Source organism: Carcharodon carcharias, chromosome 3, assembly GCF_017639515.1.
Source record: "Carcharodon carcharias isolate sCarCar2 chromosome 3, sCarCar2.pri, whole genome shotgun sequence".
In the NCBI taxonomy this organism is placed as follows: domain Eukaryota; kingdom Metazoa; phylum Chordata; class Chondrichthyes; order Lamniformes; family Lamnidae; genus Carcharodon; species Carcharodon carcharias.
Window position 1 is genome coordinate 191,481,286 of NC_054469.1, and position 24,080 is coordinate 191,505,365.

Genomic DNA, 24,080 nt, shown 5'->3' on the forward strand with positions numbered 1-24,080 from the left:
TTTCATAATTCATGTGTTTTAGAGGTATAACTTTTAATTTCAGGGATTAAAGTGTTAAATGTAAGATAAGTAGAAAAACCTGCGTTTGAGAAATTGGTAAAACCATTCAAAGGATAGTCCATATTTATGTGAAGAGGTCAGAGGTAGAAGTGTGAAAAGACTAAACAATAGGCTATTTTTCCTGAGTTTTGGTAGAGATGAGATGTCTACAGTTTTTTTACATAAGGGGTTTAAATTAGTCATGTAGTGCCGAGATCAAAGAAGCTAAAAGCACCTTTGTAAACAAGGGGGTTTCTTGGGCGGAACCAGCAAGTCTGGAGAGAGGGTCATTAGCTCCATTAGAGATATAAATTATTCATCTGGGTCGCAAAATCGAAAGGTTTGGTTTTGAAGCTAAAAGTTAATTAATTTAAATACCTAGATAAAAGCAAAAAACTGCGGATGCTGGAAATCTAAAACAAGAACAAAAATACCTGGAAAAACTCAGCGGGTCTGACAGCATCTGTGGAGAGGAACACAGTTAACATTTCAGGTCCATATGACTCTTCAACAGAACTAAGGAAAAATAGAAAAGAGGTGAAATATAAGCTGGTTTAAGCGGGGGTTGGGACAGGTAGAGCTGGATAGAGGGCCAGTGATAGGGGGAGATAACCAAAAGATGTCAGACAAAAGGACAAAGAGGTGTTGAAGCTGGCGATATTATCTAAGGAATGTGATAATAAAGGTACAGATAGTCCTAGTGGGGGGTGGAGTGGGGGGAAGGGATCGAAATAGGCTAAAAAGCAGAGATAAAACAATGGATGGAAATACATTTAAAAATAATGGAAATAGGTGGGAAAAGAAAAATCTATATAAATATTTGGAAAAAAGGGGGTGGGGATGGAGGAGAGAGGTCATTATCTAAAATTGTTGAACTCAGTATTCAGCCCGGAAGGCTGTAAAGTGTCTAGTCGGAAGATGAGGTGCCATTCCTCCAGTTTGCGTTGAGCTTCACTGGAGCAATGCAGCAGGCCAAGGACGGACGTGTGGGCATGAGAGCAGGGTGGAGTGTTGAAATGGCAAGCGACAGGGAGGTCTGAGTCATGCTTGCGGATAGACTGAAACACCTCCCTGTCGCTTGCCATTTCAACACTCCACCCTGCTCTCATGCCCACATGTCTGTCCTTGGCCTGCTGCAATGTTCCAGTGAAGCTCAACGTAAACTGGAGGAACAGCACCTCATCTTCCAATTAGGTACTTTACAGCCTTCCGGACTGAATATTGAGTTCAACAACTTTAGATTATGAACTCTGTCCTCCATCCCCACCCGCTTTCCGATTCCCCTTTTTCCAATAACTTATATAGATTTTTTTTCTCCCACCTATTTCCGTTATTTTTAAATGTATTTCCATCCATTGTTTTATCTTTGCTTTTTAGCCTATTTCAATCCCTTCCCCCCACTCCACCCCCACTAGGGCTATCTGTACCTTTATTATCACATTCTTTAGATAATATCACCAGTTTCAACACCTCTTTGTCCTTTTGTCTATGATATCTTTTGGTTATCTCCACCTATCACTGGCCCTCTATCCAGCTGTACCTGTCCCACCCACCACCCCCCTTAAACCAGCTTACATTTCACCTCTTTTCTATTTTTCCTTAGTTCTGTTGAAGAGTCATACGGACTCGAAATGTTAACTGTGTTCCTCTCCACAGATGCTGTCAGACCTGCTGAGTTTTTCCAGGTATTTTTGTTTTAATTTAAATACCTATTGGACATCTCAGCTAAGCTTTGTTGTTAATTCAATCCCAAGCCAGCTGGTGAAGTATGAAACTGGATGCCAATCCTTTTCCTTGATAATAAGTTTATTTACAGAATGTAGCATTACATATGTCTTACCCCTACCTACGACCAACCCAGAGTTCCAGCTATCTTTATTTATTTATTTTTTCACTTTTTGCAGTTTATTTTTAACAAAACATTTACAATTTAGTTTTCATCAATGTTAACTGCCTGCAGACCTTTGTAGGATGTGACAGGAACATAAGTTACCAATGTGTAGAATTTGTTGGGAGAGTCCTCAACCTCATTGTGTTTTCTGGATAAATGCACACGAATGTGATATGGAACATTCCTTACATCTTTAGCCCAAACAGCCTTGTTCAAATGATTGTCAGTGTGGACACCTGGAGTACCCATCTCCTTCACAGCAAATTTATGGATCTCCTTAATGGCATGAGGAGCGCATCTCTTAAAACCCCTCGTTCATGGCAGGACGGCCCTTTTTCGCTCTACCTTTCTTAGCAGGAGCCATCTTGTCGGGAAAATGTATCTGCTCTAGGTACTTTATCAAACAGTGCCCTTCGCCTGTGTATCCTTAACCTTGATAATATGATAAACACACCATTAACATCTATTACTATGGAGATGAATGATTCAAAGTGGAGCCTTGGTTGGAATTCTGGGAAGTTGTCTGAGAGATTTTCCCAGGAGGCCTTTGGGATTGGAGCTGAAAGTACCCAAGTTGGTGGGTACAAGCCCTTGGGTTTAGAAGGCCGCGGGAAAGAGTTTGCCAAGAGTTTGGAACAGGCGAATAGAGCTATTAGAAACCAGTGGTGTTTCTAATCTTCTGTCAAAGGCACTTTGCAGGAATTAAATGAAGTTCAGGCTTGAACGAAAGTCTCAGACCTTACAAGGCAACTATGGAAAAGTTGGAGTTAGTCCCAAGAAAGTGGATAACATTCAAGAGCATTGTCAATGTAAAGTAGAAGTAATTATCTAAGACAGTGTTTATTTAGCAGTGTTTGCTTTGGTTGATTCTTGTATATTAAAACGTATTTGTTTTTAAGTAGCGGAATCTTGTAGTTTCATTCTTTCAGTACATTATTGGGTGTTCGGATTTCTCTTTAAACATTAATATCTCTACTAGGGTCGTAATACATGGGAGAAGATGCTGCCAAAGCCGCAGTGAAGGAGGAGGCACTTGAGATACTGGATGGGCTAAAAATTGATGAAGAGGAAGTAATAGAATAGCTGGGCTGCACTTAAGGGTTGATAAATCACTAGGACTGGGTAGTATGCATCAGAGAATGCTGAGGGAGGTAAGGGTTGAGATTGCGAAGGAACTTGTCATAATCTGCAATCTGCTCGGATACGGTGATGGGGGAGCAACAGGCCAGTCAGTTTAACCTCGGTGGCTGGAATTCTTTTAGAAGTGATAATCTAAGACAAAATTAGCAATTACTTAGACAAGGCTGGATTAATAAAGGAAAGCCAACATGGATTTGTTAAAGGAAAATCATGTTTAATGAGTTTTTGATGAAGTGATCAAGAGGGTTGATGACGGGAATGTAGTGGATGTACTGTATATGGACTTCCAAAAGGGTTTAATAAGTTTAATAAGTGTGCCACATCAGCTTGTCAGCAAATTTGAGTTCCATGGAATTAAAGGTACAGTGGTGGCATGGATATGAATGAAAGTAAGCTGAGAGTGGTGGTACATGATTTTTTTTGGACTGGAGGAAGTTATGCAGTGCTGTTCCACAGGGATCAATACTATGACCACTGCTTTTTTTGATATATGTTAATGACTTAGACTTAGTTGTGCAGGGCACACTTACAAAATTTGCAGATAATAGAAAACTTGGAAGTGTTGTGAACTGCAAGAAGGATAGGGTTCAACTTCAAGTGGACACGGCAAGTGAAATTTTATTACCATCGCTATAGAGACCAGTAAATTTTAAAAAGAAATTTGAATTCCCAGTTATGAACTGAAAAGACCATGCAACAAAATTTCAAGATCTAAAGGGAAAAACTTTTACTGACAGAAGCATGGTGAACTCAACACTATACCTTGTAAGCACTGCTGCTTTAAACCAAAATTCCGAACAGAACTTTTCCCTTTCTACTTTTAATTTCAACTGAGAACTTAAGTCACGGTTTATTGAGTGTTCCTTCATTTCTCCTGGAACCAAACCACTGTGTCCCAGGGATTCACTCCGAGTCAGTTTCCCAGTCTGACATTTAGACTTCTAGAACACACACTCTTTGAGGGTTTCACTGCTGATCTCCTCTTCTAGCTCTACTTGGCAGTTCTGGCAATCTTTAATTTCTCATAAATTCAGGCGTTTTTGGTCTGAGCTTGGGCTTCACTCACATCTTTGCACAATGTCCCTCAGAAACACCCCTGGTCTGTGTTGCTGCTGTCTTGAGCTTCTGGCAGTCTCTCTTTTTGCCTGTTTCAAACTGCCTCAGCCACAGACTTCCTTCTCACAGACTGCACCCAGGCTGACTGCCTCACAGACTGTCAAAACAGCAGAGATGTATTAAAACAAAGGAGCCTTCCCTTCTCAACCTAATGCCATGGCAACGTGACACACACCTTCAGATAGAAATGCAAATTACCTTAACTGTAAACAGCTACTATGATCTGAAAATTATGTTGATACTTTGAAACCTCTTGTTTACCGGTGCCCTTCAAATCTTTGCTGATCCGGGGAAATGACACAAATAATACAAATCTTTTCCTGAGCCCTCATGGGCTATCTTTTCGTGAGGCTCCCATTGTTTAACTTTTAACATTCCATATCATAGCTTCACTCACATAACATGGACCTCCCTTTGATCTGTAATTACCTTAGGTCTGTCTGCCAGCCCCTCGGACAAGGCGTTCCATTTATCCTACATTTAAAAATTACAATCTCCAAACTAAAAATAATCTTGCATGCATTTGTAACAATTTCATGCAGAGAAGTATGAAGTGATACGTTTTGGTAGGCAGAATGAGGAGAGGCAATATAAGCTAAAGTCTATGATTCAAAAGAGGTTGCACGAACAGATACCTGGGGGCATATGTGTACGAATTATTGAAGGTGGCAGAGCAGGTTGACAAAGTGATTAATAAGATGTAGGGACCCTGGGCTTTATAAATAAAGACATAGAGTACTCTTCAAATATAAAAGACAAGTATGAATGTCTCAGGATTGAGGAAACCGAACCAACAGAGGCCTTAGAACAAGAAATGGAAAACACATGGGAAAACATGAAAGGGATTATAAAACATGCTGCAAAGGAAATATTACCAAAATGGAAAAGAAAGAGAGACAAGGAGTTGATGACAGATGAGATATTAGCAATGATGATAGAACGAGGGAAACACATCTGAGTAAGATGAAATTGAAAAGAAAATAAAGAATGCATGTAGGCAGGCTAGTGAGAAATAGTTTGAGATATGTGATGAAGTATTGGAACTGGAAAGAAATCACAGAGTTATGCACCAGAAGGTAAAATCTTTGATAGAAAGAAATGGATGAAAACAGATAGTGGGTACATAAAAGACATGATAAAATATTGTTTGAAAATGATGCAGTCCTAAAAAGATGGACAGAATATATGTGAACAGTAAGCTGATCCAAATCGAGTGAGTCCTCAAGATATAGAGGCACATGAAGGACCCTGGTATCAGAGGTAAAGAATGCTTTGAAATTCATGAGTACAGGAAATAGATGCAGTAACAACAGAACATCTAAAAGCCCTTGGAGAAACAGAAGATGACAGAAATTTGTAATCAAATATACCATTCTGAAGAAGAATCAAATTTGACTTGAAACATTAACTCTTGTTTCTCTCTCCAGAGATGCTGCCAGACCTGTTGAGTATTTCTAGCACTTTTTGTTTTTATTATTTTTGTACAGGAGTTTTAAAAAGAGCTTCAAATCTGTATTGGTGTGCATCTAGCACAATAAATATGTTTTTATATTTTATAATTGGGGTCCAGTAAGTATGCCTGTGGAATTTCCTCAGACAAAGTGTTGCGAGGAATTCTGCCTCTTTTTTTGTGTGGCTGTTCAACCACAAAGTTGAACAGATGATTCGGGGGCGTCGGTATATGTTTTAGGTTTTGAAACAACTCAAGGCATGCTCATTAAAACTCAATACATACGCTAAAAGCTTTTGCTCTTCTCAGAAACTGCAAGAGTAAACCTTGAGCAATTTCAAAATTAATTTGCTCTATTAATCAGTATATGAAACCTTTACTTTCCATTTTTTTTACAAACTAGAGGTTTTCTAAAAAAAAAATACTGGTTCTGTTAACTCGGCTATGTTACTTCAATTTTAAACCCCAATTCTGTTCTTTTATATATTTTTCTTCTGGCGAATTAAACCCCTAATCTACACAAGAGTTTCCTGTTCATGTTGTTTCCTAGTTACCTGGAGTAACCAGGTACCAGGTGGTAGCCTGTCGCTGGATTGGAAAATGGGACTGAACTAAAGCAGAGCTCCAGCCTACTCACTTCAGCCACATTCAAAGCAATAGTTATGGTGGAATAGCAAGAGGAGTTTACTGTTTTCTGTTTAAACAGAAAGGAAGACATTAGAACAACAACTTTTTACACAGTGTTCCTTTTAACATTTGAAAAATGATACTCATCTGAAATTTCTTCAAATGTAAAAAAAAAAATTCTGTTTTCTTGACAGGGTGGGGACATGGTCTTGAGACACATGAAGTTGGATCTTTATTCCTGCCAGGGTGCTTTGCCTGCTGTAACATGTAACTCTCTGAATTTTGGAAAGGGTGCTCTGCAAAAAGTTGGGTGAGGCACAGCTTCAAACTGGTCTCGGTGTTGCTCCAGAGCTGTCTGACTCGGGACTGGATTTTTAGGGCCCTTGAAGAAGGGAACGGAGATGGGGGATTCCGAAAATACCGGCATCAGGTGGCATGTCAATTTCAAGGCACTAACACCTGGTGCAGGCAATAATCATCAGGGCTGGGGAGGGCAGGACAGAGAGCCCACCACCTTCCTATTTGAACCAATTAAATCAGTTAAAAAGCTCTAAGAGATTGTTAAAAGGTGACCTTTACATTTGAAAAGGGGCAGACATGTTACCGTCGCCTTCAGAAACTGATCAGTTGAAGGCACTTAGGTAGGTGATAAGTGGGGAGTCAGCGATGGCTACCCTAGGGCATCACCTTGGCCCCATAACAGGGTCAGTTGGGCAAGGAAGGCACTGGGCACTTGCTAATGGGGTGACCTTGGCATTGCACAGATGGCAGGGAGAGTGGTAACTCAGCACCCAGGCTTTGAACAGGGTCGGCACCTTGCATCGTGAGAGCAAGGCTGTTAAAGACAAATGAGTGGCCACTTGCCGAGAAGGAAGTCCCCAGTTAGCATGACTGACAATGGGGGACTACAATCTCCACAGGAAGGGTGAAACCCTGAGCATTAGGAGGGCAAGGGAGAGGAAAGAAGGGCAACAAGGAAGCGGAGGCCAAACCCTCAAGACAAGGTCTGTTGCTGAAAATGGAGCTACCTGGAGATGTTTGAGAACCCCCTGCAGGAGACTGTAACTCTCCGGGCAGATGGTCACAGATGTCTGTGCCTTTATCGCCAAAGACCTCGCAACCTGCAGCGTTGATCAACATGCCCTCCATGTGGCTGTCCAAAGTCACTGGGCCTTGAATTTCTCTGCTTCTAGCCCCTTGCAAGGACCTGCTGTGGGCGTTAGTGGCATTTCAGAAACAGCTGCACAGCATTGCATCTTGCTGGTTGCTGATGCCCACTTTGCCAGAGCTGGTCAGAACATTTATTTAATAACAGACATGGCCTTGAAGGGACAGAAAGCATTACATTTCACCTCAATCACTGGATTCCTCTGGATGCAGGGCATTATTGATTGCACCCATATGGTCATCAAGGTCCCCAGAGACCGGCGAGTCAGATTCATGTACAAAAAGGGTTTCTACTTTCTCAACTTCCACGAGTGTGCGCACTTCCCTGGCGACTGTCATGACTTCATGCTGTGCTAGTCCAGGCTGCCTCAGAACTTCATTCGAACCCTCAAAGTGCATGGATGGGCCGTAAGGGGCAAGGGAAAATCCCTTGAAAAGATGGCTACTCACCTCTCCATGAGAGCCCCAGACAGAGACACAAATAATGCCACCTGCTCAGCAGAATAACTACTGAGCAGACCATCAGAATTGTGAAGATGTGATTCTGGTTCCTGGACCAGTTGGATAGTGTCCTTCAATTCCTCCTTCAGGGTCTTGGTCATTGTAGTGGTCTGCTGAGATTTCCATAACATGACGCTCCACGAGGTGTGGATCTTGTGGATGGAGAAGCCCTGGAAGGAGGAATAGCAGAAGGTGAGAGAAGCAGCTGGAAGGGGAGTGGAATGTTACTTAACAGAGATGCCCCTGTTGCATGACGAGGTGGCCGTCTCCTGTTATCCTCCGGGAAGAGGATCTCCCTCTCTCCCTCATTGCTTCTAGAATTAGATCCAGGTTAACGTCGATGAAGTGAGCGTCTGCCCTGTCCCAGTTGGCAGGCCTCCGGCTCCCCTGTGACATCTTGTTTCCCCCTGCTGAAGTAGAAGGCTTTGGCAGAATCAGACCTCTTTCTCCAGCAACCAGCTGCCATGAGGTGTCTAAATGTGTCCCACACTTATCTGATCTGCCTCCGTTCCCACCCCTACTAGCTTTAAATGGATAGGAAACAGTCTCCATATCAATTAAAGTTCACCCCCAAGAAAATCTAAACTTCAATCAGTTTCCCACCGGAGGCAGGTTTCTGACCCAAGAACAGACCCAGTTCCTGTTTTGGCCTCCATTTTGAAAAGTCAACCCCAGGAAACCTCACTACCACCTGGAAATATCAATAGTTTGAGTGCTGGCTTACACCAACATGGCCTCCAGAACACTTTGAAGTTTGGCCTTCTGCCTTAATAGATTCGGTCTAGAATGTACTGGGACTCTCACTGTAGGTGAAATGACTGGAGTGGTTGAAAGGGGCCCTATTTGAGAGAGAAAACTACATGTTTAGAAAAGCTTAAATTTTGAACTGCATATTAACAATGTACGATCTGATTTTATCTGATCCAAGATATTAGAAAATCAGTTGATTGGTGGTGGGATTGGATCCATGTTCTGTCGCTCAGTGGGATAATTTTGTTTTAAGTACTGTGTTTGCAGCATTAAACACAATCATTTCTCTTGAGCTCCCCTCCCTCCCGGTCCTGTCTAGTAATAAATGACTATTATGGATGGTCCTACTATTGTACCCTGCTGTTTGTATAAATAACTGCATAACAGCTGCTCTTTTGTACTCATTAGATTGCTGCATACTCTAAACGTTGGAAATGGAGCCTGTTTGTGTGAAATAAGTACTGGCTTTCCACTGAATGCTCATATTTGAAAAGTGTTCATTTATTATTGGCTGGAGGTAAAAATGTTTTGTGTACAATTTCTTGTACCTTGAGAATCATATTGGGAGATTTAAATTTTTTTTTATCGCTTGTTAACTTGTTTTTGAAGTAAGTGATCCATCTTTATCATGCACTGGGCACCTACTTCTCCTGGTGAGAGATTAAGCAGCCTGCTTTCAGATCTTTGCAAAGTGCTCCTTTTAGTTGGCTGCTAGTAGGCTGGATTACCACATAGACAGGACTACCTTTCTTGATTCTTGTTTGACATCTCCATACCAGATGGTGCTGCAATCTCTGCTCCATTTCTAATTCAGGTTGAGTAATCAACATTTTTGCTCCAGTGTACAACACTGATTGTGTCTGACAATTTGGAAATGTTCCACATCTTCCAGCTCTTAAACCAGTACTTTATATGAAAGATTGAGACCAGTTGCATTCTTTAGATGAAGTAGGGACCACGGCAGTTAAACATGTGTTTGTTCCAACTTGAATGCAATGCTTTTTATATATTTCCATTGTAATTTCTAATTGCATTATTTGTGAGCGTGTTACACTGTAATTATATCCTCCTGCTATTGGAAGCGCCCCAGCAGCAGGGTTCAAAATACATGGGGCTTCGGGTGAATTCACCTTTGAAAGCTCCCAAAAAACCCAGGAAAATATAATCACAGGGTGACCAATAAGAGAAAAGTCACCCCCCCTATGTGGAAGGACAGAATCAGTGAAGAGCTGCTCCTCCAATCACAGGCTGTTTCTCTTCTGCAATTACTGCTGATAGACTCAATTGCACCTCCCTAGTGAGCCCATCAGCAGTGAACGGAGGAGGGATTGGCAAAGCAGCAGGCAAATGAGTGGCGGCACATGAGAGTCTGAACATCAGAGTGGCAGCAGCACACCAGCCCGTTCGCACACCCATCGGGGCGCACCAAGTCCCCCCGTGCAGCACGGGTGAAGCACCACATCAGCATCGAACATAAAGCCACTAATGCCCTACTGAAACACAAGCAGTAATCAAATAGATCCAGGTTAGCCAATTGCGGAGGTTAGAGTTAGAGGCAGTGCAAGCGGATGTGAGTTTGGTTGTGTTTTTATCTTTCATCAGCAATCAGGCCGTCCCTCACGGCCTGTGGGTTGGTGTGGTCTGCCAAGCTGTCAATCACTGAGGGTATGAGCGGTACCCCTGCAGTCATGCGTCTGATGGCAGCACCCCCACATCTTTCCCGGGCTGCTGTTGCTGTTGCCACCATTCTAATTTTTGCTCTCTAAACATTGTCAGCCCTTTTGTTTCCCCCTCTTCCAATGATCTCTTGCTGCCCACTTTTATTTTATATACATATATTAAAGAATGTTGGCGATGTTATCTTCACCTCAGCTTAAAGTTGATTTTTTTTACCTTTGCTTTAGTTACCAGGATGGGGAGTTACTTTGTTTTGCAAAAAATTAATAAATATCCATAATCAACCAGTGAGTTTATCTGTGGGAGCAATATCCCAGTAAATTAAACTTGCCTCCCTCCCATCCTTTGACTGTAATTTGCTTAGTTTATCTTCATTTCTCTCTATCTAATTTAAGGCTCACATTTTATTAACAAAAATATATATTAAGAGATCTCATTTATCATTTCCAGATTTTGTTATGAAGTCTTAACAATTGTGGTTTGATCGAATACAGGTTAATGCCAAAACAGAATGAAGACAAAATTGGACTCTCCTAGTTTTTTTTATGCTTTGACAAGTTGAAACAATTGCAAATAGGCAAAAATTTTCATTTTGGAAACAGAGTATGGAAGATTTATTTATAACAAATTAACATAAACATCTTACTTATAGATTCAAAGTTAGAAGATTTAATTATATATATATACATATATATCAGTGTGTGCATGCACATACGCGCAAATATGTTCATATGTACACATGCACATGCGTGCATATAAACATATACAAATGTATACATATATACACACATACACACATGCATGTGCGCACGGATATATATATGTACATGCACATATATGCACACGCACTTATACATGTTCTGTCAGGGCCAGTCAGCTCCTCACTTCATTGCAGCCTTGGTGCAAACATGGACAAAAGAGTTGAGCCCAAAAGGTGAGGTGAGAGTGACTGCCCTTGACACCAAGTATTTGGCTGAGTGTGGCATCAAGGAGCCTTAGCAAAACTGAAGTAAATGGGAATCGGGAAAAGCTCTTCACTGGTTGGAGTCACACCTAGCACAAAGGAAGATGGTTGTGGTTGTTGGAGGTCAATCATCTCAGCCTAGGGCAGGAGTTCCTCAGGGTAGTGTCCTAGCCCCAACCATCTTCAGCTGCTTCATCAATGACCTTCCTTCCATCGTAAGGTAGGAAGTGGGGGTGTTCGCTAACGATTGTACAATGTTCACCATTTGCGACTCGTCAGATACTGAAGCAGTCCATGCCCATTTACAGCAAGATCTGGACAATATTCAGGCTTGGCTGATATGTGACAAGTAACATTTGATACAAGTGCCAGGCAATGGCCATCTCCAACAAGAGAGAATCTAACCATTGCCCCATGATATTCAATGGCATTGCCATCACTGAATCCCCTACTATCAACATCCTGAGGGTTACCATTGACCAGAAACCAAACATATAAATATTGTGGCTACAAGAGCAAGTCAGAGGCTAGGAATTCTGCAGAGTGTGACTCACCTCCTGACCCTGTAAAGCTTGTCCACTATCTACAAGATGCAAGTCAGGAGTGTGATGGAATACTCTACACCTGCCTAGATGAGTGCAGCTCCAACGACACTCAAGAATTTTGACACCATCCAGGACAAGCAGCCCGCTTGATTGGCACCCCATCCACCACAGTAAACATTTGTTTCCTCCACCATCAATGCACAATGTCAGCAGTGTGTACTATTTGCAAAATTTTGCAGCATCTCACCAAGGCTCTATTGACAGCACTTTCCAAAGCCACGACCTCCACCACCTAGAAGGACAAGGGCAGCAAATGCATGGGAACACCACCACCTGCAAGTTCCCCTCCAATTTGCACATTGTCTTAACTTGGAACTATGTTTCTATTCCTTCACTGTCACTGAGTCAAAATCATGGAATTCCTTTTCTAACAGCACTGTGAGTGTTCTTACAACACATGGACTGCAGCGGTTCAAGAAGTGAGCACACCACCTTCTCAAGGGCAATTAAGAATGGGCAGTTAATGCTGGCCTAGCCAGCAACGCTCTCATCTCTCACAGTAGCGTGTGTCTCTATGTGAGCGTGGGCTCACACAAACCACAAGTACAGAAGTTAATGGTCGGGATTTTCTGGTCCCAGCCGTGGTGGGAATTGCTGTGGGCAGGACTAGAAAATTTGGGTAACTGCCAAAAATTTGGGCGAGTATTTGTGGAACTGGAAAATCCTGTGCAATGTTGCTATGTGACTGCATCACCCAATAAAGGAGCTTGTGAGAATGGAAAAAGAGCCCCTGAAAACAAAAAAAAAAACCAGTAGCCCCTGCAATCAAAAAGTAGCCCTCCAGAATATCAAAAGGAGAGCCCTAAAAAAAAAATTTGACCCCTGTCCAGCAGGTGCAAGATTTTTAATGGCCTTAATTGATTTTGAGCGTTGCACTTGGCAAATCAGAAAATGTTGTTACTCTTACCTGTGTTTTCTCTGTTACTGTCTTTCTGTCTCTGCTGCCGTTTCTGTCATTTTATGCTCTTTTCTCTTTTTAACCCATTTTGCTTCTCTGTCCTTTTTTTTGCTCTGGCTATTCTTGTTCGTTCTTTTCAGTGATGTGACGGGAAAAAGGCCATCATTGACTGTTGATTGAATTTGGAATAATGGTTATGGGAATAATGTGCAAATCATTTCCCCCAAATCACTGGAGCCTTTGACCCCAACCAGCCTCCAAATCTATCATTTCTATCACCACCCCATCTTTTCCCCTTTGAACGATCCATGCTACCCCTATATCACATTGTCCTCCTTGCTCCACAGTTACTTGCCTCAGCTTTAACCCACAGCCTATTCATTCCCACGCACTAGGTGACGAGAAATCAGATCAGTTCTGCCTTAACCAGTTGCACTCTTTCCCCCTCACCCTTCCTTTTATCTGTTTCCTGCAAAGTTTTTGTTTGCTTTCTAGGTTCGAATTGTTTTTTAAAAAAGAAATCAAATTAAAAGAAGAAAACAGCCTGCCTGCCTTTGCTATCACTGGCTTTCTCTCCCTTTCTGTTAATATTTGTATTTTAGAATCTGTCACAGATGCAAATAGTTAGCATTGACTTTTTATAATTGTCAGTAAAACATTAGATAGTCTTATCTTCAAAGTTGAAGTATCATTAAAAACTGAAAGGTGCTCTCATCCACTTTGTGACCTCAGCGTTTGTCCATTTTTCCCTTTCTCCACCTTGATACATACAATGTACATATGAACATATGAAATAGGAGCAGAGGTAGGCCATTTGGCCCCTCGAGTCTGCTCTGACATTCATTAAGATCATGGCTGATCTGTTTGTGTTTCGAATTCCACGTTCCCATCTACCCCCGATAACTGTAGATTCTTGTTAGGCAAGGGAATCAATATACCTGTGTAAAAATATTCAATGACCCTGCTTCCGCCACCTTCTGAGGCAGAGAGTTCCAAAGTTGCGCAGCCCTCTGAGGGGAAAAATTTCTCCTCATCTTTGTCCTAAAAGGGCAACTGCTAATTTTAAAACAGTGCCCCCTAATTCTGGACTCACCCACAAGAGTAGACATCCTTTTCACTCTTCTAAACTCCAATGGAAACAAGCCCAGTCTGTTTAGCTTTTCCTCATTAGATAACCTGCTCATTCCAGGTATCAGTCTAGTAAACCTCCTCTGAACCGCCTCCAACGCATTTACATCCTTCCTCAAATAAAGAGACCAAGTCTGCACATACATTTCAAGATGTGGTCTCACCAAAGCCCTGTACTGCTGTATACTTTTAGGTTTAATTCCTCTCGTAATAAAGGATCGCATTCTATTAGCCTTTTTAATAACTTGCATACTAACTTTTTGATACACTTTTCAAAGTTCATAGAATGCAAAAGCTGAAACAGGTGTGTAATCAAAACTGTAAAGTTTGTCACATGCTTAAAACAACCACTTTCATATAAATAAAACTTGCTTTTACTTATGTAAAACTTAGATCTTTTGAAATGTGGCTTTGCGTTTAAAGGCTATTTGAAGAACAGTTATGGAGGACAATGAAGTGGGAAATAAAGACAAATATTCCTTCATTACAAATTACTGATATCAGAGCAGAGCATTCTGGACAATTAGGTACACAGTATAATCCAATTCCAGTTTGAGTCACAGGTATGGGCAAACACATCAAGTCCAAGCCCATGCTTTTGGGAGAGACTAAAACCTTCAAGTAGCGAGTTCAACAAAGCCTTCAAAAGGCACAAAGGAAAGTGCAATGGATAAAATTAATTAAGCCATTTTGAAATATATAGTCTTTCAATTCAAAAAATGATTTTAAGCCTTTTAAATGAGGAAATTTAGTGGCTTCATTGCACAGTGATAGTAAGTTTATATAGGATCTTGCCATTGAAAAAAACTGGTGCAAAGCTATGCTTCTTTGAAAGTTGTGCTGAACAGGAAGTATGCACACATGTAAGATTTTAGGTAGATGTGGAATGTAATCCAGTATACTCCGGTGAAAAAAATAAATTACTAGATTACTGACTCTCCCCAGTTGCATATGGTGCACCCAAAGGCAATCTTTATTTTAAACTTGATGTGTTAGTATCTTTAAAACATAAACTGGTATTAGATTTATACTGAAATGGAATGTGGATTAAAAGACCAAAATGGCTGAAAATATCAAATTTACTGAAGGAAGGTTTATAAGTGCACTCTTGTGCTTATTAAATGGAGATTAATTGATAACTGGGATCGATTTGAAAGAGTAAATGCATCAATAGGAATAGTATATCACAGTAAGAAGCCATTTGGCCCATTGAGTCTGCATTGCCACTTCGAAAGAGCTGTCCAACTATTCACACTCCCCTGCTCTTTCTCTATATGAATAACTGGTAGCTTGTTAGGTACATTTATAATGTGTAAAATATATTGCCCACGTTTCTTTTCAATAGTGTTTCCTTTGCACTTCAGCAGACTTTAATTGCTTTGTTGGGCCTGTGACAAAGGCACTTTTTGTTTACTACTGATATCTTCTTGGGTGGTGAACTCGCCTTAATTTGACATTGGGCATTCCTAAATATGAAAATAAAAAAAAAAGTGATTTTACATATTGAGCAGAAAAATTGCAGAAATATACAGGTTCATTGCTATAATATTCATGTTAATCTCTACAGTTAGTTCCAGTTAAAAGAAATCACAATTTTCCAAAGAAATCCTTGCTGATATCAGTAATTTTCTTCTCCAATTATACTTTGATACATTCAGTGGCCAAAGGTTGGAGGAGAAAAAACAACAGGGGACTTGTTGGGCCGAGAGGCCCATTTCCATGGTGAAATTTTTGTGTGATATTCTGTGGAGAATGTTGCATTATGTTGACCCTTTCTGGAACCCATGCATGTAATTGCTCAGCTGATAAAAATTTATGTATGCTGGTCTCATGCAGTAAGGGCTTTAATCGAAGCCAGGCGAGCATGTGCCAGGAATTTCCTGCAATTTATTTTTCTTTCAAGTAATCATCCAATTCCCTTTTGAAGGTGACTATTAAATCTATATCCGACACACTAGCCATGTGTTGTATAAAAAAGTTATTCCTCTTGCAGCCTCTGGTTCTTTTGTCAATCACTCTAAATATGTGCGCTGTTGTTATCAACCCTTCAGCCATTAGAAACAGTTTCTCTTTATTTACCCGAAGCCTTCATGATTTTAAACGCCTCTATCAAATCTCCTCTTCGCCTTCACTGCTCTGGAGAACCTTCTAGAACACTAAGTTGAGCCATAAACCACCTTTCCACCACATCAGCTCACCAAGTTCCTGGAACCTCAAATAAAATGAGAACTTGACCAGCCTAATGTGTATTTCCAAATTTCCAACAGTGTACCTTTGCTATCCACAAGGCATAGAACCAGCATGTATGAAGCTAGTCAATGCAAGAATCTCTTTTACAATTGAGATTTATACGGAATTTAATTCCTTTGACCAAAATCTATTATTCCACAGAATTACCTAATAAAACCACAAAAAGCATAGCTACAGTACACCAATAGCCATTCGTACATAAAATTGGGGAATTTGTATTGACCTTACCCCCATGCTCAGTTTAACATTGTGTGCTGTGGAGCTTGCAGTTCATGGGGCAGTTCGACTTTTTTATTTTTTTGAGAGGCAGCTTTGCTGTCTTGCACATTGGGGTCAATTGCACCTTTATAGCGCAGATAGGATTGCCAACCTTCCCGGAATGGCCGGGATTCCCTCAGAATTGGACTCAATTTGCTAATAGCCAAGCAAAGCATTCCGGGAGCATGTCAGTTCCTGGCAACGGCAGCCATAGCTGGCCTGCACTCGAGCACCACCTGACATTCAGTACATTGGGGACTGGCTGTCAGCCAATCACAACCTGCATTCTGGTACCGCATGACCTTTCCTACTTATGGAACCTACTCCCTGACACACAAAAGCCCGAATTGGCAGAGGCCACTTGACAGAAATATCCGAGTGGCCTACAGACCACGTGATCAATGCTCTAGTTAGTTGAAGTGATGCCCATTTGGGCTGGAGGAAAGGGCATTGATTATGACCAAAGGTTAGGCTCCGCTGAGACTGGCTGGATGTTGGTATAGTGATTAATTAGTGTTATTAATATTATTAATTAGTGTCGGATTGAATTGCTGGTGACTGGGTGGACTGTTGTGCGCTGCGGATTTCTGTCCTTCAAGAGCAACTGGCAGGGGAAGGAATTGTTCACAGTACTGGAATTTAGTGGAGACAGTTTCATTCCTCTCACTCAGTGTCACAGGCCTTTTCTCTGGTTTCACCTGCTTATGCCACACCAGTAGCTTTCCATCTCGCCACTCCCATTAGCTTTCTGTTGCTTCACTTCCACCAATGTCTCCCAGAATATGTCCAGCCACAGTTGGCAACCCTAAGTGCAGAAGAACTGTGTTGTAGGCTGTTAAACTTGGCTAAAAGCTTGAGCAACTTACCATGAGCTGAATTTTATGCTCCCTGCTAGCAGGTCAGCAGATTGGGGTGGGGGGGGGGGGGGTGCATAAAATTCCTCAGATAACCTTCCCATTGCTCTCCCACCTGCCACAACGTCTGCAATTTTATGCTGGTCCACCTATCCTTCCCCAATAGAGGCCCTTGAGTGGGCAATCAATGACTCTGCCTCAATCTTTCAGTAGGTAAGAGTAGTTCAGGAGCAGGGGGAAGCCTGGAAGGTCACCCTGCTCAGACCTCGGGCAGGCAGCGCGGGAGGTGGCCTTCTGTCCCCCCACAAGGTCTATCCATGGGTGCACCCTCTACCCTTGCCTCTCCATCAAGACCTCCATCCCTCTGTCCCCACCTCCCCATGTTTCACCTCTCCACCTCACCATGAGACCACCCGCACCTATCTGGACCTGGAATTGGGGACTTCGAATTTGGGGGCTGCTTGTAGTCCCAGTCCTGGCCACTGTGCTACTGGTGCTGCTGGGACCACTGAGTTCTTGGCTAATCAGATTGGTTAGCAGCTCTGAGGTGGGACATTCTCCTGAGTGAGGGGCAGAAGCTCCATCTCCAACCAATTAACGCTTCTTGGAGTGTTAAATGGCTGCAAGGCAACCAGTATCAATGGAGTTGCATTTCCCATTGACTCTTCAGGTGGCAGGGCGAGAAACCCTGCTATTTGAAAAACCCTGCCCCATATATTTAGAAATGTTCTGTTGCATTTTGTAGACTGGTAGCAAATTATAGCTATTTCATGATGAATGTTGGTTGGAACAATAATAGCAAATAAGCAGATCCAAAAAAATCGTAATTTCTGAAGTATAACTAAGCAAAACTTTTATTCATGGAAGCCAGAAATCAGTGGTCTTGTTTGCATTCTTGTACTCTTCATTTGAAGTCTATATTCATTATTAAGTCCTGTATACTACGAATTTAAAAGCTTATTACTTTAATCAAAAGTACTAATTCTTGTGATACTTACATTTTTTGATTTTGGTTGGACTTCTGAGAAGTCAAGACAATTTTCAATTCTGTTTCATCCATCCAAAACTCAGATGCCAGTCACCTTGTCCATTTAGTTTGTTCTGAGCTGTTTACTTGTGTATGCGTTGAAATTATTATTCTTTAAATAAGTTTATGCTGTATCTGGCTGGTCTTGGCAAAGATATTTGAAAGTTGGCATGGGTGAGGTGATTCATGGAATGAGACAGGATTAATGCATATCAAATGGGTTTGGGGAAATACAAGTGATACATTGATGTCATATAATCAGCATTAAGGAAATGGCTGTGAAGGTGGGAACTTTAGAACATGAAATGGCAGAATGTGTGCTTTACTGTCAGAATGATAGCTAACTTATTTAATTATGAAGACTGATTTATGTCACAAACTAGCTTTATTAGCATCTGAAAGCTTTCCAGACTTTTGTGCCATGTGATTGTATATCGGAGTTCAAAATACATGGTGGTGGACAAATTTACTCTCGAAAGCCCTGGAAAATTAAATCATGGAGGGGGTGACCAATAAAGAAAAGCTGCCCCCAAACGTGGGAGAGACAGAACCTGTGGTAATAAGCTGCTCCTCCAATCACAGATTATATCTCTCCAGATCTTGTTGCTCCTCCAGAGACACAACCTGTGGTTGGAGGAGCTGGAAGGGTGGGAGACCTGGGGATGTTTTTTTTCCCAAGTGGCTGCTCAATGAGGACAGCTTGAAAGCTTTACCATTTTGGGGGGAAAAGAAATTGCCTCCTGCCACTACCTGCCGAATAAACGTTCTAAGCATTCTCTATATGGCAGTTAAAGGCGACTGCCAATTAAGTGAAACACGTAGTAAGAAAGCTGTTTTATCATCTAGAATCCAGATAAAATGATAAAATAAATGTTATATATTAGGCATTAGAGAATATTGTAAGTACTGAACATAAATTGATGGAGGACTGGATTTGTTTATTAGAACTGCATCACCTTAAGTATGTATAGTTCTTTTAATGTGCCAATAAGTCAGTAAATGAAGATTTGTTGATGCAATTAGGGTCTTATAACAAGACTTGAAAGTACCGCTAGAACAAATCTCATCTGTTAGCACTGTGAGTTGCCAGTACTTCATAGTGCCTTTTATGTGACTATAAATGCTTTATAAATCAAGGATGCTTCTTTGCACTTTTTGATGGTGACTTGGGAGTCTAGACATTTCCGATGTAAGGTCATTGATCTGAATCACTAACTCATTCCTTCCCACATTGCTGCCTGACCTGCTGAGTGTTTCCAGCATTTTGTCTCTATTTCAAATTGTCACCCAATTTTCTGATGTTAGATCTTTTTTTAAGAGTTTCAGGCATTGATTTGCATAGGGAGCACACTGGCGGAGTATGGGTTGGGAGGGCAGGGGTAGATTTGACTTTTCTTGCAATAATGGAAAACGGAAAAAACTTGGGACAGGTGCAAAACAGGTTGTTGACTCAACATCAGACAGGGTTAAGAGCTATCTCAATTGATGGGAGCTAAAAATTATCTGGACAGACCAGAGAGAAGCAGAGCGTAATTGAGAGAGATAATTGAAAACACAAGTAAACAGATCAGAAAAAGGTTGATCCACCATTATAACAACTCCATCTCTGACTCCCTCCAATAGTAAGGTGTCTCTGGCAAGAGCCTTTGGATTGTTAAATTTATATTTTGCTCATCCTGTGCTGGACTAGTGGCACCTGCAGTAAAAGAGGAGGCTTTATTTCCTTCAGGACCCAAACTAGACCTCTAGCTCTCACTCCAGCTCCCAGTCTATCTCCTGGGAAGGATTCAATCGTCATGGCCCATGTAGGTACCAACGACATAGGATAAGGAAAGAGGTTTTGCATAGTCAGTAAGAGAAGTTAGGTATCAAATTAAGAAGCTGAATCTTAAAGATAATTCTGGATTATTACCTGAACTTTGTGCAAATTGGCATAGGGCAAATAAGGTTAGAGAGATGAATGCGTGGCTCAAAGACTGGTGTGGGAGAAGTGGGTTCCGATTTGTGGGGCATTGGCGGGAGTACTGGGGAAAGTGGAGGCTGTACCTTTGGGGCGGTCTGCACTTGAACCGTGTTGGGATGTGTGTTCTTGCGAATCATACAACTAGGGAAGTAGCGAGAGCTTTAAACAAAATATGGGGTTGAGGGATTAAGCTTGGGTAGATGGGCAAATCAAGGGGTAGATTCAAGGCTGGGGACCATAATAGTAAAGTGGGAAATGAGGGTCATAGAATAGCAGGAAGGGACAGAGAGATAAAACCTAAGAATACACCAATAGTCAAGATTAAATGTTACAAAGATAACAGAAAGACAAAATTAAAGGCTCTCGATCTGAATACGTGTAGCATTCATAACAAAGTAAATGAATTGATAGTGCACGTCGAAGGAAAAAAATATTATCTGATAGCCATTACGGACATGTGGCTGCAAGATGACAAGGATTGGATCCTGAATATTAAGGGGAATATGACATTCAAGAAGAATAGAAAGCTAGGTAAAGATGAAGGGGTAGCACTGTTGACCAAGGTTGACATTGGTGCAATAATTAGAGATGACCTTGGTTCAGCAGATCAGGATATAGAATCGGTTTGGGTGGCGATGAGGAATAGTAGGGGAAATAACTGACCAGTGGGAGTGGTCTACAGGCCCCCTAACAGTAATCACATTATAGGGCAAAGTATACAAGAAGAAATATTGGGTGCTTGTGATAAAGGGACGAAAATAATCATGGGTGACTTTAACCTACATATAAACTGGAAAAATCAGTTTGGCAGTAGTAGCCTGGATGAGGAGTTCATAGAATCCTTAAGAGCAGCACATTCTGGAACCAACCAGAGAGCAGGTTATATTAGACATGGTATTGTGCAATGTGACAGGATTAGTTAACGACCCCAGAATAAAAACACATGTATGTAGCAGTGACCACAATATGATTGAATTTTGCATCTAGTTTGAAAGGAAGAAGAGTGGGTCTATGGCTAGTATTTTAAACTTAAATAAGGGCAACTATGTAGGCACAAATGCTGAGCTAGCTGAAGTGAACTGAGACACTAGGCTAGAGGATAGATCAATAGAACAGCAGAGACAGACATTTGGGGGGATATTTCAATATTTAGAATAAGTATATTCCTACTGTAAAAAAAAATTCTGAAGGGAGGACCCACTATCTGTGGTTAAGCATCAAACTAAAGGAAAAAGCATTTAACTGTGCAAAGATGAGTGGCAGGTCAGATGATTGGTCAGAATATAAAGAGCAACAGAGAAGGACTAAAAGGCTAATCAGGAGAAAGAAATTAGAGTATGAGAGGAAGCTATCTAGAAATGTAAAAATGAATAGCAAGAGTTTCTACAGGTATTTAAACAGGAAAAGAGTAAGTAAAGTGAGTGTTGGTCCTCTAGAAAATGACAGTGGGGAGTTAATAGATAAAAAGGAAATGGCGGATGAAGTGAACAAATATTTTGCTTCTGTCTTCACTATAGAGGATACAAAACATTCCAGCAATAGCTGTAAATCAGGAGCTGGAAGGGAGAGTGGAACTTGGTGAAATTGAAATCACTAAGGAAATGATAATGAGCAAACTGATGGGCTGACAAGTTTCCGGGTCCTGATGGACTTCATTCTAGGGTCTTAGAAGAGGTGGCTAATAGTAGATGCTTTGGTGCCAATTTTCCAAAATTCGCTAGATTTGAGAAAGATGCCGTCAGAATGGAAAGTAGCAAATATAACCCCTCTATTCAAGAAAGGAAGAAGGCAGAAAACAGGAAACTATAGGCCAATTGGCTTGAGATCTGTTGTGGGGAAGCTGTTAGAATCGATCATTAAGGAGGTTATAGTTGGATACTTAGAGAAACTCAGGAAACTCAAGGTAATCAGGAGGAGTCACCATGGTTTTGTGAAAGGGAAATCATTTTTAGCCAATTTATTGGAGTTTTGTGGACAAAGGGGAGCATGTGGATATGCTGTACTTGGATTTCCAGAAGGCATTTGATAAGGTGCAACATCAAAGGTTATTGTGGAAAATAAACGCTCATGGTGTAAGGGGCAACATATTAGCATGGATACAAGATCGGCTGACTGGCAGAAAACAGACTGTATGCATAAATAGGCCTTTGATTGGCAGGATGTGATGAGTGGAGTTACGCAGGAGTCTGCTGGGGCCTCAACTTTTCACAATTTATATCAATGACTTAGATGAGGGGAGTGAAGGCATGGTAGCTAAATTTGCAGATGACGCAAAGTTAAGTAAGAACATATGCTGTGAAGAGGACATATGGAAGTTGCAGATAAATATAGGTAGGTTGAGCAAGTGGGCAAACTTTGGCATATGGGGTATAATGTGGGAAAATATGAAGTTGTTCACTTTGGCAGGAAGAATAAAAGAGCAGAGTATTACTTAAATGGAGAATGGCTGCAGAATTCCGAGGTCCAGAGAGATCTAGGTGTTTTAGTGCATTAGTTGCAAAAAGTTATTATGCAGGTGCCGCAAGTAATTAAGAAGGCTAATGCAATGTTAACCTTTATTACGAGAGCAATTGAACATAGAAATGAGGATTTATGCTTCGGTTATACAGGGCATTGGTGAGACCACCTATTCAATATTCTGTAAAGTTTTGGTATCTTTCTTTAAGGAAAGATGTAAATGCGTTGGAGGCGGTTCAGAGGTGGTTGACTAGATAGATACCTGGAATGAGTGGTTGTCTTCTGAGGAAAGGTTAGGCAGACTGAGCTTGTTTCCACTGGAGTTTACAAAAGTGAGGGGTGACTTGATTGAAGTATATAAGATCTTGAACGGCTTCGACAAGGTGGACTTGGAAATGATGTTTCCTCTTGCTGGTGATCCAAAACTGTTTTAAAATTAGGGCTTGCCCTTTTAGGATAGAGATGAGAATTTATTTTTCTCAGAAGGTCGCATGACTTTGGAACTCTGCTGCAGAAGGCGGTGGAGGCGAGGTCATTGAATATTTTTAAGGCAGAGGTAAATAGATTCTTGTTAGGCAAGTGCATCAAAAGTTATAGGGGGTTAATTGGAATGTGGAATTCGAAACACATGATCAGCCATGATCTTATTGAATGGTGGAGCTTGCTCGAGGGGTATGAATGGCCTACTTCTGCTTCTATTTCATATGTTTGTATAAAACAGAGTATGAGATCGAGCCATTTAAGGCGATAGGTCAAATCAACAAAAACTTGGTGAAAGAGGTTTGTTTTAATGAGTGTCTTAAAGGAGGAAAGTGAGGTAGGGAGGGTATTTTAGAATTTAGGGTCCCAGCAACTGAAGGCATGACCACCATTTGTGGTACAACTAAAATTGGGGATGCACAGAGGGTTAGAATTAGATATCATGGGAGGGTTGTGGAGCTGGAGGAGATTGCTGAGATAGAAAGGGGTGAAGCTTTGGAGGGATTTGAAAATATGGATGAAAATTTTTGAAACATAATGTTGCTTGTTTGGGAGTCAATGTAGGTAAGTAAGCATGGGGGTGATAGGGGAACTTGCTGTGAGTTAAGACATGAGCAGCAGATGACCTCATGATTAAGGAGAGTAGAATGTGGAAGACCAGCAGGAGTGTGTTGGAAATATCCAGGTCTAGATGTAATGAAGGCATCAATGAGGGATTCTGCAAATTCCAAGTTAAATGGCTTAATAATATGTGTATATATATATATATATATATATATATATATATATATAAATATTATATGTATATAATTTATTATCTACATTATATAAATCACAC

General features: G+C 41.1%; 1 protein-coding gene and 1 pseudogene across 5 annotated transcripts in view; one reads left to right on the plus strand and one right to left on the minus strand.

Moving 5' to 3' along the window:
* cdkal1 (CDK5 regulatory subunit associated protein 1-like 1) overlaps positions 1-24,080 on the plus strand; it is a 923,378-nt gene that overhangs the window by 67,822 nt on the left and 831,476 nt on the right. The window lies entirely within an intron of this gene.
* Positions 1,970-2,294, minus strand: LOC121276144 (annotated as a pseudogene).